Genomic DNA, 15,819 nt, shown 5'->3' with positions numbered 1-15,819 from the left:
CAATACCCTGCATCGCTATAAGAGGCCTCGTCATCGCGGTTAGACCCCTCATCACCACCATCGTGTAAGTCTTAAGATGAAAATCACGGTTTGAATTCACTTGAACTTTTGGAAGAACCTTGAAAAATTTATTGCCGGGAACTCACGAAAGTCGTTTAAAAGTTACAGTATGTAAATTACCCTTAAAACCAAATAAATCAGTAATCAATACTAAAAGAATATTTTCTCCATTTGTCCTGGTTGTCATGTGAATTTCATTCACCCTCCTCCACGCCAGCCATCGGGCAACTCACCGCGGTCACCGCACATGGACGACTGATCTCCATGCCCATGATAAGACGAGTTTTTTCCTGCTCAACCCTTGATATTTAATTACACATAATTTATTGTCTTTATTTAAAGGAGTTGTGACAACTCTGTTCTTGTGTCTGAGATAAAAAACATATTTTTTCTCATTTAGCATGTATTGCTCTAGACGCTGCCCCACTGTGAAAATGTTTATGAAGTCGCTTTAGAAAGTTAATTTTGTAGTTTGTCATTGTTTAAAGCACACTGTAGACTAAACGCATTGTTTCCGGGCCAATTTTATTAAAAATATTCACATCAAATTTTAGCAATCAGAATTATTATGTGTTATTGAAAACTCTTCTTACGCTGCTTACCCTGCTCTGCTTACCCTGCTCTGCCTACTCTTGTGATTGAAATTTTAGCCAAAAGTTAGCTGTCGAGCAAATCAGGTCATTCCTTGAAATTTAATTTCACTAGTAAACTGAAAACTTTCACCAGTTGATTGTCCGACATTTCATCGCGGTGTTGCCACCAGGTGCCTTATGTTAGTTCAAAAAAGTAAATTTTTTTATTTTTGGTAGGTTTTTGATAGTAAAATGTGATACATGTGGTTCAGCCTCGGTTTTAGTTCAATCATTTACGGATTGAAATTGGCGCAAAAAGCAGCCTAGCCTTAAACCATGATGGGTGTAGAAACTTCCGGTAAAGAGGCAAGTTTTAATGCCCCAAACTGTTAATAAACCTAATATACAAGAATTTGGCCAAATTTTCATAATGGACAAATTATTTGCACTGTATCTTCAAGTATAGTGACGTTACATTGGTGTCGGAATGAGACGAGTTGATCCTAACGCTGATGTGTTTGTTCAGACGCACTTTTCGAAAGTCAACACAGAAGTATAATTTAAAGTCTGAAGCAGATTTTATTGCATTCTCAGTCGCTCGCGTGTCAGAATCAAGGCCAAGTTGGTCAGCTCTATGTATATTTTTTTCTGGCGTTAAGGTAAAAAACGTGCCTGAAGGAACTTACCAGAAGAACTGGATATTTGGACAGCCACGTGCCAAGCTCCACTTGTAAAGAATGGACCAGTTTAAAGGTTACGTGATAACATACCTGAAGACGTACGTCTGGCAGCTCGTGCTAGATGTTTCTGGATGTTCTGGTTTCTGGATGTTCAGGTTTTTGGATGTTCAGGTTTTTGGATGTTCAGGTTTTTGGATGTTCAGGTTGCTGGATGTTCAGGTTTCTGGATGTTCAAGTTTCTGGATGTTCAGGTTTCTGGATGTTCAGGTTGCTGAATGTTCAGGTTTCTGGATGTTCAGGTTTCTGGATGTTCAGGTTGCTGAATGTTCAGGTTGCTGGATGTTCAGGTTGCTGAATGTTCAGGTTTCTGGATGTTCAGGTTTCTGGATGTTCAGGTTTCTGGATGTTCAGGTTTCTGGATGTTCGGGTTTCTGGATTTTCAGGTTTCTGGATGTTCATGTTTCTGTATGTTCAGGTTTCTGGATGTTCAGGTTACTGGGTTAAACTGAGAGCCTAGGATGAGTTTAACCTTAATTTATGTTAAGAAACTTCTGTTCACGCCACGTAAAGAACAAGGTGAGAGTTAATTCTATTACTTGGTATAACCATGCACGCATTTTATTCAAAACTGCAATTCTACATTTTTGTTTGGGGATTTCGAAGCAATTCATTCTGAAGTACGTTATAATAGTGTTTGACTATCACACGAATTCTGTCTAGATCGAATTCATATTCTAATTTATTGTAACATGTCGTAGAAATTAAATTCCGGGATTTTTAGCATACCTAAGAAGCCTTTTTAACCAAGTATGTTTGCACCGCTATAGTGTGTAAGAATTTGGTATGTAAAGATTCATTGTTTTCTATTTAGCCAGCACAGGAAAATTCTCTATGTTGAAGATAGGAATAACTCGAATTGCCGACCAAATAAGAGTAATGTAATGTTTGCTAACAAGCGGAAATCAAATGAGCGAAAATCGTACATTTTAATTGATTCAATAAAATCACGGGATAACTTTTTTCTAAACTCGATAAAACAGAGAAGTAATTAATGGTTTTGCTAATTATAATCAGTGTTCATATCAAATCAATTTTATGGTACATTAAGACGTTCATCCGAATAGTCGGATTTAATGGCATCTTACCGTCCATATTTAGTATAGGAATGAACGAGAATCATTTTTATACGATTATGATATTGAAATCAAGGCAAATGCAGCTATTGAAGAAATTGGATTTCGAGGCGTGAAGAATGATTTTTTAGGGATGATCAAATGTTTTCTTACCTCTTATAAAAAAACTAGGAATGAAGTTGGCTTTATTGATCTGAACCTATCGTCGCTCTTCAATACGTACCTTCTTTTAAATAATATTGTCTGTCGCTTCTTCTAAATTCTGTCAAATGCAATGGCAAAATCGAGGTACAATGCATCCACTGGCTCCCTTTCGTCCAGAAGGCGAGTCCAATCGTTCAAAGTAGACCAGAGGTTAGTGGTGCAAGATCTACCGGCAATAAAGCCATGTTGACAGTCTGATAAGAGATGGTGAACAGGCAAGTGATCGATAACCCTATCCCTCGCAACGGATTCCATTACTTTACAAACACTTGTCTGACAGACAGGGCGATAGTTACCAAAGATACTTTTGTCACCTTTTTCGAACAATCATTGTGTTACTTGAGCTTCTTTCCAATCGGTCGACAAAGTTCCTTCGTTACAGGTTTTTGAAATAATACTGTCAAAACACAGGCCAGGATGGTTGCTAATTCTTTGAGCAATCTAGGGTGGAAGCCGTCTGGTCCACATGTTTAGTTGGGATTTAGAGCTGTACCCGCTGTAACAGTAATTCATCATGCAATGATGAAAATATTCATGCTCAAGCCTCAAATCGTGAACTTCTGTTCTCATCCCACATTGTACACGACCACTTTTGACGAAATTGTTTATGTAAAATAATTGATCTCAAGGTATTAAACTATTAAAGTTATCTTGAATATGTTCCACTGTCATATGGTCTTTTTTGAAATCGTGCAACGATTTACTTCCTCATTGAGGAGATCAAAATGGAAATTGTATGTTTTTTATCTTGCCTGGCTGACCAAGGTACTAATACACATATTCCAGTTTACCATGAAATTTCTTGTCCGTTTTTTAATACAGAGCAAAGAAGAAAATATTATCATAGTAGCCCTAAATAATTTTGTATGGGTTGGTCATTTAATAAAATTTTATCATGCACTTAAGTGTCATGGTTGGATTCATACTTTGCCATAAAAATTATACAAAGACCCCAAAATTCCAAGGCAGTAAATGCTGTAGCAAGAATTTGAAAAATGGAAGTGAATTTTTGGGGGACTTCTATTTCGGCTTCCGAAAGAGTAAAGACGTACACTCGATCGACTCGTATCATAGTCGTATGTGTTACTCACAAACATTGTAATTACTAATTAATTTCACTTATTTCACTTGTTAATGCAAAATGTGACTCAAACTGCTTCATTTCGTCATGATATTATTATGTAAACATTTCTATGTTTGATTTGTAGTGGGCACTGAAGGGGAACGGATATAAATTCATAATACTGTAGGTGAACTTGGTTGAAATAAGATCATGTAACTTTAATAACTTTATAGAACATGTGAAATACCATTTCTGTAAAGTCACTAAAGGAAAACAGTTCTGATTCATGATCATTGGATTAATTAGTGACGAAATCTGTTACTGATGGCAAATTAAACCGAAATTAGCAAAATTGATGCGACAGAATATCACTTCAATCACAGAATCTCGCTTTTAATCGTCGTTGGAATTATTGAAAGTTAAATAACAGAAGAGACGAATAAGAAATACATATAAAAAATGTTAATGCTTCGCGCGAAAATTCAGTATTAACTGACAATTAGAGCATATAATTTAATAAAACAAAAATTAAGTTTAAGTCTTTACAAATAAATAGTATTAGTACACCAACGCAAATAAGGGTTCCGCATAATATTATAAAGTTCTTTTACANCGCGAGCTGCCTTATCTCAGCGGTGGTGCTCCATCATCGTCGCTCTGTACTCGTGATGATGGGTGCCGCGAGCTGCCTTATCTCAGCGGCGGTGCTCCATCATCGTCGCTCTGTACTCGTGATGATGGTGTCGCGAGGTGCCTTATCTCAGCGGCGGTGCTCCATCATCGTCTTGGTGGTTGTTTCGCTGTGAAATTCGTTCTATTATATTAAAGAAAACGAGGTTTCATAATGCTGGTTTTCATGATGCTGGTCCATGAGCTGGTCCATCCAGCATCATGACTATTGTCATGATGCTGGTCATGAGGTTTCATAATGCTGGTCCCGCGGTACTCTAAGGTAAAGTAACGTAGTAAAGTAAACATTAAAAAAGGAACGTATTAAATTATATCAGATTATGCATGTGTCTTCTATAGTCTCGTTAATAATTCTTTCGCTACGTAGATACATGCCTTAGCACCAACATTAGATTGCTCACAGATGTATGTACATCTACGCGTATTGGTGCTGCTAATAATTTATTTATATAGTTTAGGTTACTGAAGGTAACATAAAAAAAACATATATTTCATGTATTCTACGTATATATAATAATACATTATTGTAACATGACATATTATATATATAGGGTGGAGCGTTTTTTCTACTTTTTGGAGTTCGGTTTCACAATAGTGCGAAAGAGTTGTGGATTTTCAAATAAGCGCTGTGTGCAAAATTTTAGACTCTTTGGTGGATTCATTCATAATTTGAGGGCCATTTGAAATCTTCAATAATATGAAAAAATATCATAGGTGCAAAATATTCCCATAACTCTAGCCAGCATTTTTGAATGTCACAATAGGCAAAATTCATCATAAAAACGTTTTTAGAATATATGTTCCTAATTTCAAAGCTCTACCAGATCATCTTAATTACTGTAGAATCATAGAAAAATACGATTTTAAAGCACATTTATTTATATATTTGACAATTACCCAAAAATAATAATTTGGTAACTTGAGGGTCGCTACAGGTAAAAACCGTTATTACATCATCAATATTATTCACGTTATGATTTCTAGAGCTCTGATACGAACATCTTCATGGTCAGAGCGCCACTCTAAGAAGATTAATACTAAAATAATTTTAAATTAAATAAATTGTCAAGACATAAGGCATCAGAGCTTTCTTTATAACAAGTTTCAACCTAGATATTTACTTACAAGCTATGTGATATATAAAATAACAACTGTCAACGTGCAGATCCTTTCGAGACGTAATCCGTAGATACGATTTTAAAAATTTCACTTGGTGAAAGGCTATCTGTATCTGTGGGAAAATTTTAATGAGTGTTCTATTTTTTTATATTGTTGAAAATTTCAAACGACCCTTGAATCATGAAGAAATCAACCTAGGAGTCTAAAATTTTATGCATATAATTTTTTAAGCACACTCACAACTATTTCCCACTTTTGTGAAGCCGAACTTCAAAAAGTTGAGAAAACGCTCAACCCTAAATTCTATATATACCGTCGACAATTAGTCGCGGACAAATAAGAATTGACACAATTCTTTTACTCGGCATAGAAACAATTAATTAAAAATCATAAGAATCGAGAAAGGCATATCACTGAAACTGAAAGAACTCTATCAGGCAGTGGCTTATCTTCTTCAATTGAGCATAACTGAAAGTTTTACCGATAACATACAAGCGAACATGCATTCAATTCTGGGCGAAAAACCAAATATTTTTGTAATTACTCCGTCATTTATTTTTTGAAGATTTTGCTGCACTTCCAAAGGGCCTAACGAGAAAAATTTATCAAAGAACTCAATACTAAAGCGGTACAATCGCAGATGAATGGAGCTTAAATGAAGATTGAAATGCAATCGTTTGCCCACGTGCTGCAAGTGCCATAATAAATACAATTATAATTTAGACTATAATTTATCTTGGCTAATAAGCGCTCTATCTTGCTCGAGTGGGGTAAATAATGAACATTTTATTTAGTCTTATATTGATTTATCTCAGAAACTCTATCGATGTTATTAGTTTGCTACAATTATGTTGATATTCTTCTATAAATGTTGAGGCATTATATTATTTCTAATGCTTTAGCTTTACTTCTATTGGAATTAGAAGGTTACTACTATTAACTTTATTAGCTAAAATATTCAAGCTATTGCATTACCACTATGGACGTTAAAACATTACTATCATTGATGTTATGGCTTCACAACTAATTATGTTATAGTTTCACTACCATTGGTGTTATGGCACAATCACCATTCATGCTTTGATAATATATACTAATGATAATATATACTACTAATGATAATATATAGTTTGATAGATTAATATTTTGAACAATTAACATTGATTCTGCGTGCTTCCCAATATTGATGAGATGAATTTCCTGATATTAAAGCGTCAATTAAAAATAATTAATGCCCAATTGCGGCATTTTATTTGTCTTCAATCGCTTAAATTTCCTCTATAAAAGGAATGACTGAACACTACAATGGAGCTCAACTGGCAATCTAGTGCAGAAAATAAGTGAAAACTAATCATTTAAATCATCATCGGTTGTAATTGACGGACTAGGCCTGTTTTTTTTAAAACATTACTATCATTGATGTTATGGCTTCACAACCAATTATATTATGGTTTCACTACCATTGATGTTATGGCACAATCACCATTGATACTTTGACATTGCTGACATTATTACTACTGATACTTTCTACTAATGATAATATACTGTTTGATATATTAATATTTTGAACAACTAACATTGTTTCTGCGTGCTTCACAATATTGATGAGATGCATTTCCTGATATTAAAGCGTCAATAAAAATAATTAATGCCTAAATTGCAGCATTTTATTTGTCTTCAATCGATTAAATTTCCTCTATAAAAGGAATGACTGAACACTACAATGGAGCTCAACTGGCAATCTTGTGCAGAAAATCAGTAAAAACTAAACATTTAAATCATCATCGGTCGTAATTGACGGACTAGGCCTGTTTTTGAGCCTTAGATATCAATATTGATGAACTTACTGTCAATTCTAACAGTATGTTTCGCCATTAGGTATGTGAGTCGGAATGACCCACTATTGAACGTCACCCTTAGAAACGTGTGTATTAAGATCTTGTAATGGTATTAAGGGCCATCATTGAATGCAAGTCAGTGGCGTCGCAAGGGTGCAGTGGCAGGAGAAGGTCTGCAGTTGGTGGTTGAAGGCTGCGGTGACATGAGAAGGCATGAGGTGGGCACATGAATGCTGAGAAGTCATGAGAAGGCATGAGGTGGGCACATGAATGCTGAGATGTCATGAGAAGGCATGCGGTGGGCAAATGAATGCTGAGAAGTCATGAGAAGGCATGCGGTGGGCAAATGAATGCTGAGAAGTCATGGGAAGGCATGCGGTGGGCAAATGAACGCTGAGAAGTCATGAGAAGGCATGCGGTGGACAAATGAATGCTGAGAAGTCATGAGGAGGTATGCGGTGGGCGAATGACAAGTTGCAGTTCATTTACAGGGGCTCGAGGGAACGCTTCCATTTTCCTCTTAATGAGTGTGTCGGTGGAGAGTCCTCGTGAGATCCCCCATAGCCCACTCATGTTTCCTGGCCTCACAGGACATCCTTCTGTCATAGATTAATTTATTTCATGATTTTAATCGGAGACCATTATGTGCATTTAATTTTATTTGGTGGTACTGCGACGTCCAGAAAAATACTCTATGATGTTAAAATCATTATTTCGGAGACGTTCATGAATAATGCAGGAAGCTTCGAATTTCAGCAGGAACATAGATTAACATATATGTTGTACATGAATTTTTTTGAACAATTATCGTTTAATTTTCCGTGAATAATGCAATGATTTTTGTATAAATTTAAAATGTTTTTCTTCACTTACTTGTGTCAAGAAAGTTCGTGGCCTCTGTTCATTAAACTCGAACCTTTTGTTAGAAAAAGAGAAAAGCTGTTGAAAATACTGCTATTCACTTTGAAAATTTTTTCGATAAGGCTAATTAGATCTAACATACAATGCCATAACCATTTGGTGATACTGTAAAGTAAATGTTGGTTGTAAATTCCGTGGAGTATATAACGGAAGTATGTTATTATATCGATGACTCAAAAATTAACCAATAAAATTTATTTTACTGGCAGTTAAATTGCAAAATATAATTGAAAGCAAGTGCAGCAATGATAATCTTCTCATTAAAATTCAAATGTCACAGTATAAAAAAACACTCATAAACAAGTCTTTCTCGGATTTGGATTTTTGGAGAATTGTTATTTTTGACGCTCCCAGTAAAACTAACCAAAGAAAAAGCATGCATCGTCTCTAATTTGAACGGATTAGTGATAACATATTATTATAAACAATTAAGATGGCTTGGATCCTTTAATTCATCACTGAGTAATATTAAAGACAATAATCGTTCAGGGTTGATGTAAAAAACGAGTTGAATGACGTACGTAGCTGGTGATTACCACTGTGACTAACAGCTACCGTACAAAATTTCCATAAGTCCATAAGTTTGCAGTATAAATTTTTCTTCCGAAACTTTTCTCCGCTGTTCAATCAGAGAGAGCCTTAGGACCTTAAGAGGTTATACACTTTTAATACATATACACTAAATATACTCTAAATAACACTTTTTAATCTAACAAATAAAAATTTGTTAAAGGGCAGTACCTAATCACTTTTTAATGCAAAATTTATATTAATCACTTCAGGTCCTGAGCTGAAGAGTACTTTTCTTCCTGTAAGGCAGAGCCGTCAGTTCGGAGAGTTCCTACCGCACAGAGCAATCATTTGGAGCGAAGGTTCTCCTCGAAATGGCATGATGAGAGCCTCCAGAACTGAAGCTCTGGCAAATAGATGTAAATGCTGTTCGAGATTTGGCTGTTAAACATATTTTAGAGTTTTCTATTTATGAGTAAACGATTACGTTTAAATGGCTCACTATATAAATATATGGGGAACAACATCACACTCACCCTCCTCGGCAGTGATGATGGTGACGGTGTGTCATTAATAATCCCGTGAATTTTAAATGCCGAATTAAACCTGAAATGAGACTTCCAATCAATTAGTTTAGCTAAATCGCGCTATTCAAAATTCCATAAAACACAGACCTTACTTTATGTACAGTTCTTAACGCGTAATTATTCACAGACCCAGTCTAGCGTACACTTTTAAAGCGTTATCACTAATAGGCCTTCCATACGTACACTTTTGAACTATCACAATATACAGAGAGTGTGCGTGCTCTATGTGCACGTTTTGAAGTGCCATTGCATCTAGACAAACAAAATCTACATTTAAATTGCTCTGCAATTTCATCTTCAGCGTGATTAAATTATTCAACTCTGCAAATTGACTTAAAATTAATTAAGATATCATGTAATATAAACTCTTGATCATCGGAACGAATATGAGAATGTTGAGCTTATGATTTAAATAGACTTGCATTTCAAATGTGACCTAATCCATTCTAAACATAACATGAATTTGCTATACATTTGAGCTCTACTGAAGAATGGTTACGGGATGAGGCTATCATAAAGTCACAATTTCTGAAATCAAAATTTAGTCGGGTTTATAAATTGATGTTGTTTATATATTCAAAAAAGTTTGTTTCGAGTTTCCTCGATGACGATGCCTTGAATTGAAAAATTTTAAAAATGGTCCCGGAACTAAACGATCACTAATTGGAAGCAGCAGAAGGCAATTAGCTGCATACTTCTAAGCATTCTGGACTTCTATTCCATTGCTTCAACAGAGAATTTTCTAAAGAAAAATGTACGTTTCGAGCTAATGAAAACGGCTCTCGGCTCGAGCCTCTCAACTTGATAGACAAATTAAAATTTTGTTTTTTCTTGTTCATTTGCTTGCCAGAAGAAGTCTATAAAATTTCTTGACAAATATTTTGTTTAGAGAGGACCATGCTATCAACATCGAATTAAAAAAATGTTTTCAAAATCTAATGCTATCATCAATGGAGTTAATACTTTGAAATAATTTGTTCTAAGAAGTAATACAAAAATTTCGGCGGTGAATAAGAGCACTTGAATGGAATTACGCTGAGTAAAGTTTGTATGATAGAACTTTGTCATCATATATTCTTGGATTGTCATTATGATATTTTACTCAATTTACTCCTTTAATTGCGATCTGATATATTTGCACCTATCGCATTTATCTTACGTATATCACATATAATGCTTGCTCTAAATAAGAACCGGCAATATAAATACGACAAAACATGTTATCATGCCCCACATTTTTGCAAAAATATTTTATTCAAATAATAATTTGTACTTGGAAGGTCAGCATGATTTGCCCATAAATACCGGCTGCATGTTAAGTGACGCCAGGGCCTGAAGCTTTGTAATAACACGAGAGTTTGCACGCCGATGCAAACACATTTTATTTCAATAATTATTAATACTGTTATGGTCAAGAGGAGTTACTTACACACATGCTGCAGGACAAGCCACGCCAAAGGTTCATAACAACACGAGGGTTTGGCCACCGTCGCTGCGTCCAAATTACCTCGGCAATAACCCTGTCACCGTACGATGCTGAGGGTCGTCCACAGCGGGCGCTTTATTGTCATGCAAGTTATCCGTATAGGATTGAAGGTAGGGAACAATTTGCTGACCTTATTGCAATATGCTGTCACTATCATGAGGCTCGGCTGAAGCCTCCGGATTGTTTAGCTGTACGCTGTACCAGCAGCTGAGTATACATGGGCAGCGGGGGTTGAATGTACGCGGCAATATGTCCAGTATTGCAGCTCTTGACTTAGTTCATCATTAATCCTGAGGGCACAGTCATAAAGACGTTATTATCGCAACCTCTTATACAGTAATGTAGGAAAGTGATGACTGCATGAGCAATTTTACTGGAATTGTTTTTTTTTTCAACCTACGGTAGGTTTAATTTTGAAATCAATCCGTGCATGTCTGCCACGATGTGAAGTGAAAAGTATCAGAAGCTTAGCATAGTTAAACCAACCATATAATTGAATAAAAAGTGGCAAGTTTTTTTGAATCTGGTCTCGATTTTTGCTGATTGATAAAGATAATGTGCGGCGTGCAAATGAATTGAGAATGATTTGAATAAATGATGTTGCATGCAAAGGTGAGTGAAATCGGTAGTTTTGAAAGATAACTCGATGCGAGGCAGCGTGATTTTGACCATCGCTGGCAGCATTTTGACTGAATTTAAGCAAATGATTTAGGAACAGCGATAATGTTTTAGCGATTAATAAAAATGAAAAGTTTAAGATCTCGAGAATTATTTATTTAAACTGTAAGTAATACTTACGTGTTTCTTAATTATATGCATAATTCTATGCCTGTGTTAAAGCTTCGTTTTATTTACAAAAGATAGTATTAAAAACAGTAGAATTCAATTTCAGAAAGATTATAATTTCTTCGATAAAACACAAAATATTTTGATCCATGACAATTTAGGACCCAGTGAACTTGAATCGCAGCCACCGCGTCAGTGGCCTGAGCAACGTTGCCCTCACGCCCAAGTGCCCTCATGGCGCGGTATATCACCCGAGGTCGGTGCGAGGGCGCCATCAGTAATCGCGTGCGCCCACTTAAATAACGTCTACAAAGACCCACAAGATTCTTATTGGGCTTGCATGGAGCGCTGCTCCATAAAAACTACATTATTTCTCGATAATAGTCACGTTAGCAGTAACTATATTCTCGAGCTCGCACCTACTAGGTTTGGTAGGCACGCGTGAGGGCGATATTGGTGCTGGTGTAATGATCGCAACGAGAGCCTGGGACATGCAGGGCTCATCTCAAATGGACACTTGCTGCGATATACGATCATCGCTGCTGCAGCTGCCGTCCTGAACTNGCATGGTGACCTGTGCGTAGCAGCTGTGGCATGGTGCACTGTACGTAGCAGCTGTGGCATGGTGCATTGTACGTAGCAGCTGTGAAGTGTTTCATTGTGTGCAGCTCAGCTGCATGCTGCCATGTTAGCTGCAGCTGCATTCTACAAAATAAAGAGAAACTAAAAAAAAGGCGAACAAGAGGGCAAGTTTCGCAAAACGCGATCAAGTTATGTTGTGGGATGTAACCGCCAACTTAAACTGTGAAGGAAGACGTATAAATATCTAGTTTGGCGGTCCCTTCTTGAATAGCAATGCAGGACACGAAACGGACATAAATTCCGTGCGGCGAGGCGTCAAGAATTTATGTCAGTCGACGAAGCAGGCTCGAAGAATTGAGCCTCCAGAGGCCAGGACCTAATAACTTTTCTGGGGTCATCAATGAGGTCTCGCAAAGCAGTTTTGAACGACAATAAATCTTGCTCTTCTCGATCGTTCCCATGCGATCTGCGATGACAATTTCTTGTGTGTGAAAAATTGTCGTTGGATGCGCGACTATTTCTACCAAACTGAGTTTTATGGCGGCATTCATGATAAGTCTTCTTAGTGTCAGCGTATTTTTGGGAAAAGAAAGTTATCATTGCCGGTATAAGGTGAGAACGCTGAGGAATAACTTACGTGGTTACAGATCCACTACTCTGGGGTCCAAATTTCATTTTTTTCCCGACATTTCAAAAATGATTGTTTTTAACACCTGTTTACTTATTTGCAGTGCTTCAAGTCTTTGGCTACATGCATTCTTTTGGTTGTGTAAGACAAATTGAATTTTTCAAAGTATATGTAATTGTGATTTTTAATTGTTTAATATTTTTTGTTTCGCGGAGATGCACTTAGAATCGTTAATCACGTGAAGGTTCCGAAAGAGATTTTCATCTAACAATGTTTTAAGATGGTAATTTACAATTATAAGTAGTTTGCGGATGAAGTTTTCAAGCCCTCAAATAATCCGACATTTTTTTATTCATTGAAGACTATAGCTTGAAGTCTTAAGTTCAGTCACTCATACAGGACGCACAAGTCTGGAAGCTTACTTAATATTTCGTTCTTTGCCTATTTCACGGATCCGCAACCCGGAGCAAACCTGCGTCGGATTCGTGTTCCGCCTTAGGCATCATTTGGGTCTCTAAAAGAGCCTTTTATGTCCGATCGTGAGCGGCCAAATCGGCACTTCGCTGGTTCTTGAGAACTTAAGGAAGCGCTAAAACCAACCGAGAATTACGAGAGTGTTTTCGTCAGGCAGGCCGTACATCCGGACCTCAAATTTCGGCTCCGGGCAGGACAGGCCTTCGGTCGGTACATGAATTCGGCTCTGCCGGGTGTGAAATTGCCTTAAATTGGATGCATCACGGTAGATGCCGCAAATTTCGCCACCATCACTCAGAAAAAGCTGCTAGACATTCCGCAGCGAGTATAGCTGAGGGAAAAATTATCGTAAACATGTGCATGATGGTCGCTGCCGTTCATCGTCATTTTTCCAGGAGAATAGCTACAAGTGCGCATGAGCTTCCTGTAAATCTTTGCGCTAGTTTTCCTTAAATCATACCATAGTTCGATAGAGAATAAAATTTGTATACATGATTGGTATGTGGTAAATTTTTTCTTTAACGTTTACGGAGAAATTAATTTAAAATTATGAGAATGCATGTGAAGTAAAGTTTCGCCTACGTTCGCAAAATTATTTGTAATTGATAACAATGATAAAAATTGAAATTACTCATAAACTGCAGCTGAAGACACTGATTAGAGAGACTATTGTAAGTTTTTATGACTACAGACAAGCATTTTTTCAAATAATCTTGAAATATGAGTTTTCGGAAATAGGTATTTAGTCATTTAAATTGATGGAATACAGCCGACGAAAATCTAAACGAGCGAGATATTATAAGCCCTAACGTTGAGATTAAATCTACAAATTAAAGCTCGGCGACAGCCTCAGTATATTTGTCGACTGGAAAACGAACTTGGAAACTTAGTCTCGTTTGCGGAGTTAGGTAAGAGGGAGCTCGAAGTTTTGTCGGTGTGAAAGTGTCGTCAAATATTTCACGTGAACAAATTTCTTCCATTGTTCTTCAGTTTTCCTTGTTTGTGCGAAACTTAGAGTCTTTTGATAAATACCTGAAATTTTTAAGAAAGTGTCACAAAATTAAGCCTTAAATCATTTGAACAAGTTGTTAGTGAGTTTCCTTGTCTCTGCAAAGAATGGTCTACAGCTGCAAAAAAAGGCAGAGTGCACGGTCATTTATTCTCACCAAAAATTATTACGAATAATCATTGAACTGTAAAACAATGATTATTCTTAAGTTGACGGAAAATACCAGAGGCAATGTTTAAGTAGTAAAATATCACAATAACACAACATTTTACTACCAATTATTTCAAAAGTATTTTAATACCAAATATTTTAATACCAATAATCCAGCGCTCATGGCTATTCAAATTTAATTTTTTTTCGTTTATATTCTTTCTTTTATATTGATTTTTTACGTACTTTTATGTTGACATTTTTTCAGAAGCAAAAAGATTTTACTAATTGATAACGCGGGAGCAGATGAACCTTACTCGGTCTTGTCTGCTTATAACCGTACTCGGTCTTGTCTGCTTCTAACCGTACTCGGTCTTGTCTGCTTCTAACCGTACTCGGTCTTGGCTGCTTCTAACCGTACTCAGTCTTGTCTACTTCCTACCGTACACGGTCTTGTATGCACGTTTCGTACTCGGTTTTGTCGGCTTCTAGCCGTACTCGGTCTTGTCTGCACGCTACCGTACTCGGTCTTGTCTGCTTCTAACCGCACTCGGTCTTGTCTGCACGTTACCGTACTCGATCTTGTCTGCACGTTCCGTACTCGGTTTTGTCTGCTTCTAACCGTACTCGGTCTTGTCTGCACGCTACCGTACTCGGTCTTGTCTGCACGCTACCGTACTCGGTCTTGTATGCACGCTACCATACATGGTCTTGTCTGCACGCTACCGTACTCGGTCTTGTATGCACGCTACCGTACTCGGTCTTGTATGCACGCTACCGTACTCGGTCTTCTCTGCTTGTTATCGTACTCGGTCATGTCTACTCTCTGCAGTACTCGTACTTCTCTCTGCCATTGAAGAAATTTATGATTTGCAACGTAATTTTCATCGATTAATATTATGCTGCATTGACCTTTATCAATGGGAGCATCAAGATGTGGGACTGAAGCAGATGTGTGCAGCGTGAGTAACGCGTATACTAAACCAATCCTAGGAGTGGCCATTGAAGAAATACGGAAGCGCCAAGAGAGCATCTGCAAATACAGGGCCAAGGCTTTCCTCGACATATTTTCATTCCCGCAGAATTCATTTGGGCCTCTGAAGACCCCACTCTTTACAGGCCTCGGTGCAAGGCAGATCTGCCTTCGTAAAATATGGCGTCTTTAGTCTCTTTGCCGCTCATAAGACTTCCTTTGGCCGAAGGCATGGCAGTCAAGGCAAGTGCTCAGTCAAATCGGACTCAGGCTTGACTTGGCAAGCGCCGATATATTCGCAAGAACAACAGACGTTATGCAGCTCTATCCCAGAACTCCACAGATGATCATCGT

Source organism: Hyalella azteca, unplaced genomic scaffold (assembly GCF_000764305.2).
Source record: "Hyalella azteca isolate HAZT.00-mixed unplaced genomic scaffold, Hazt_2.0.2 contig12152, whole genome shotgun sequence".
In the NCBI taxonomy this organism is placed as follows: domain Eukaryota; kingdom Metazoa; phylum Arthropoda; class Malacostraca; order Amphipoda; family Hyalellidae; genus Hyalella; species Hyalella azteca.
This window is presented reverse-complemented; position numbering follows the sequence as displayed.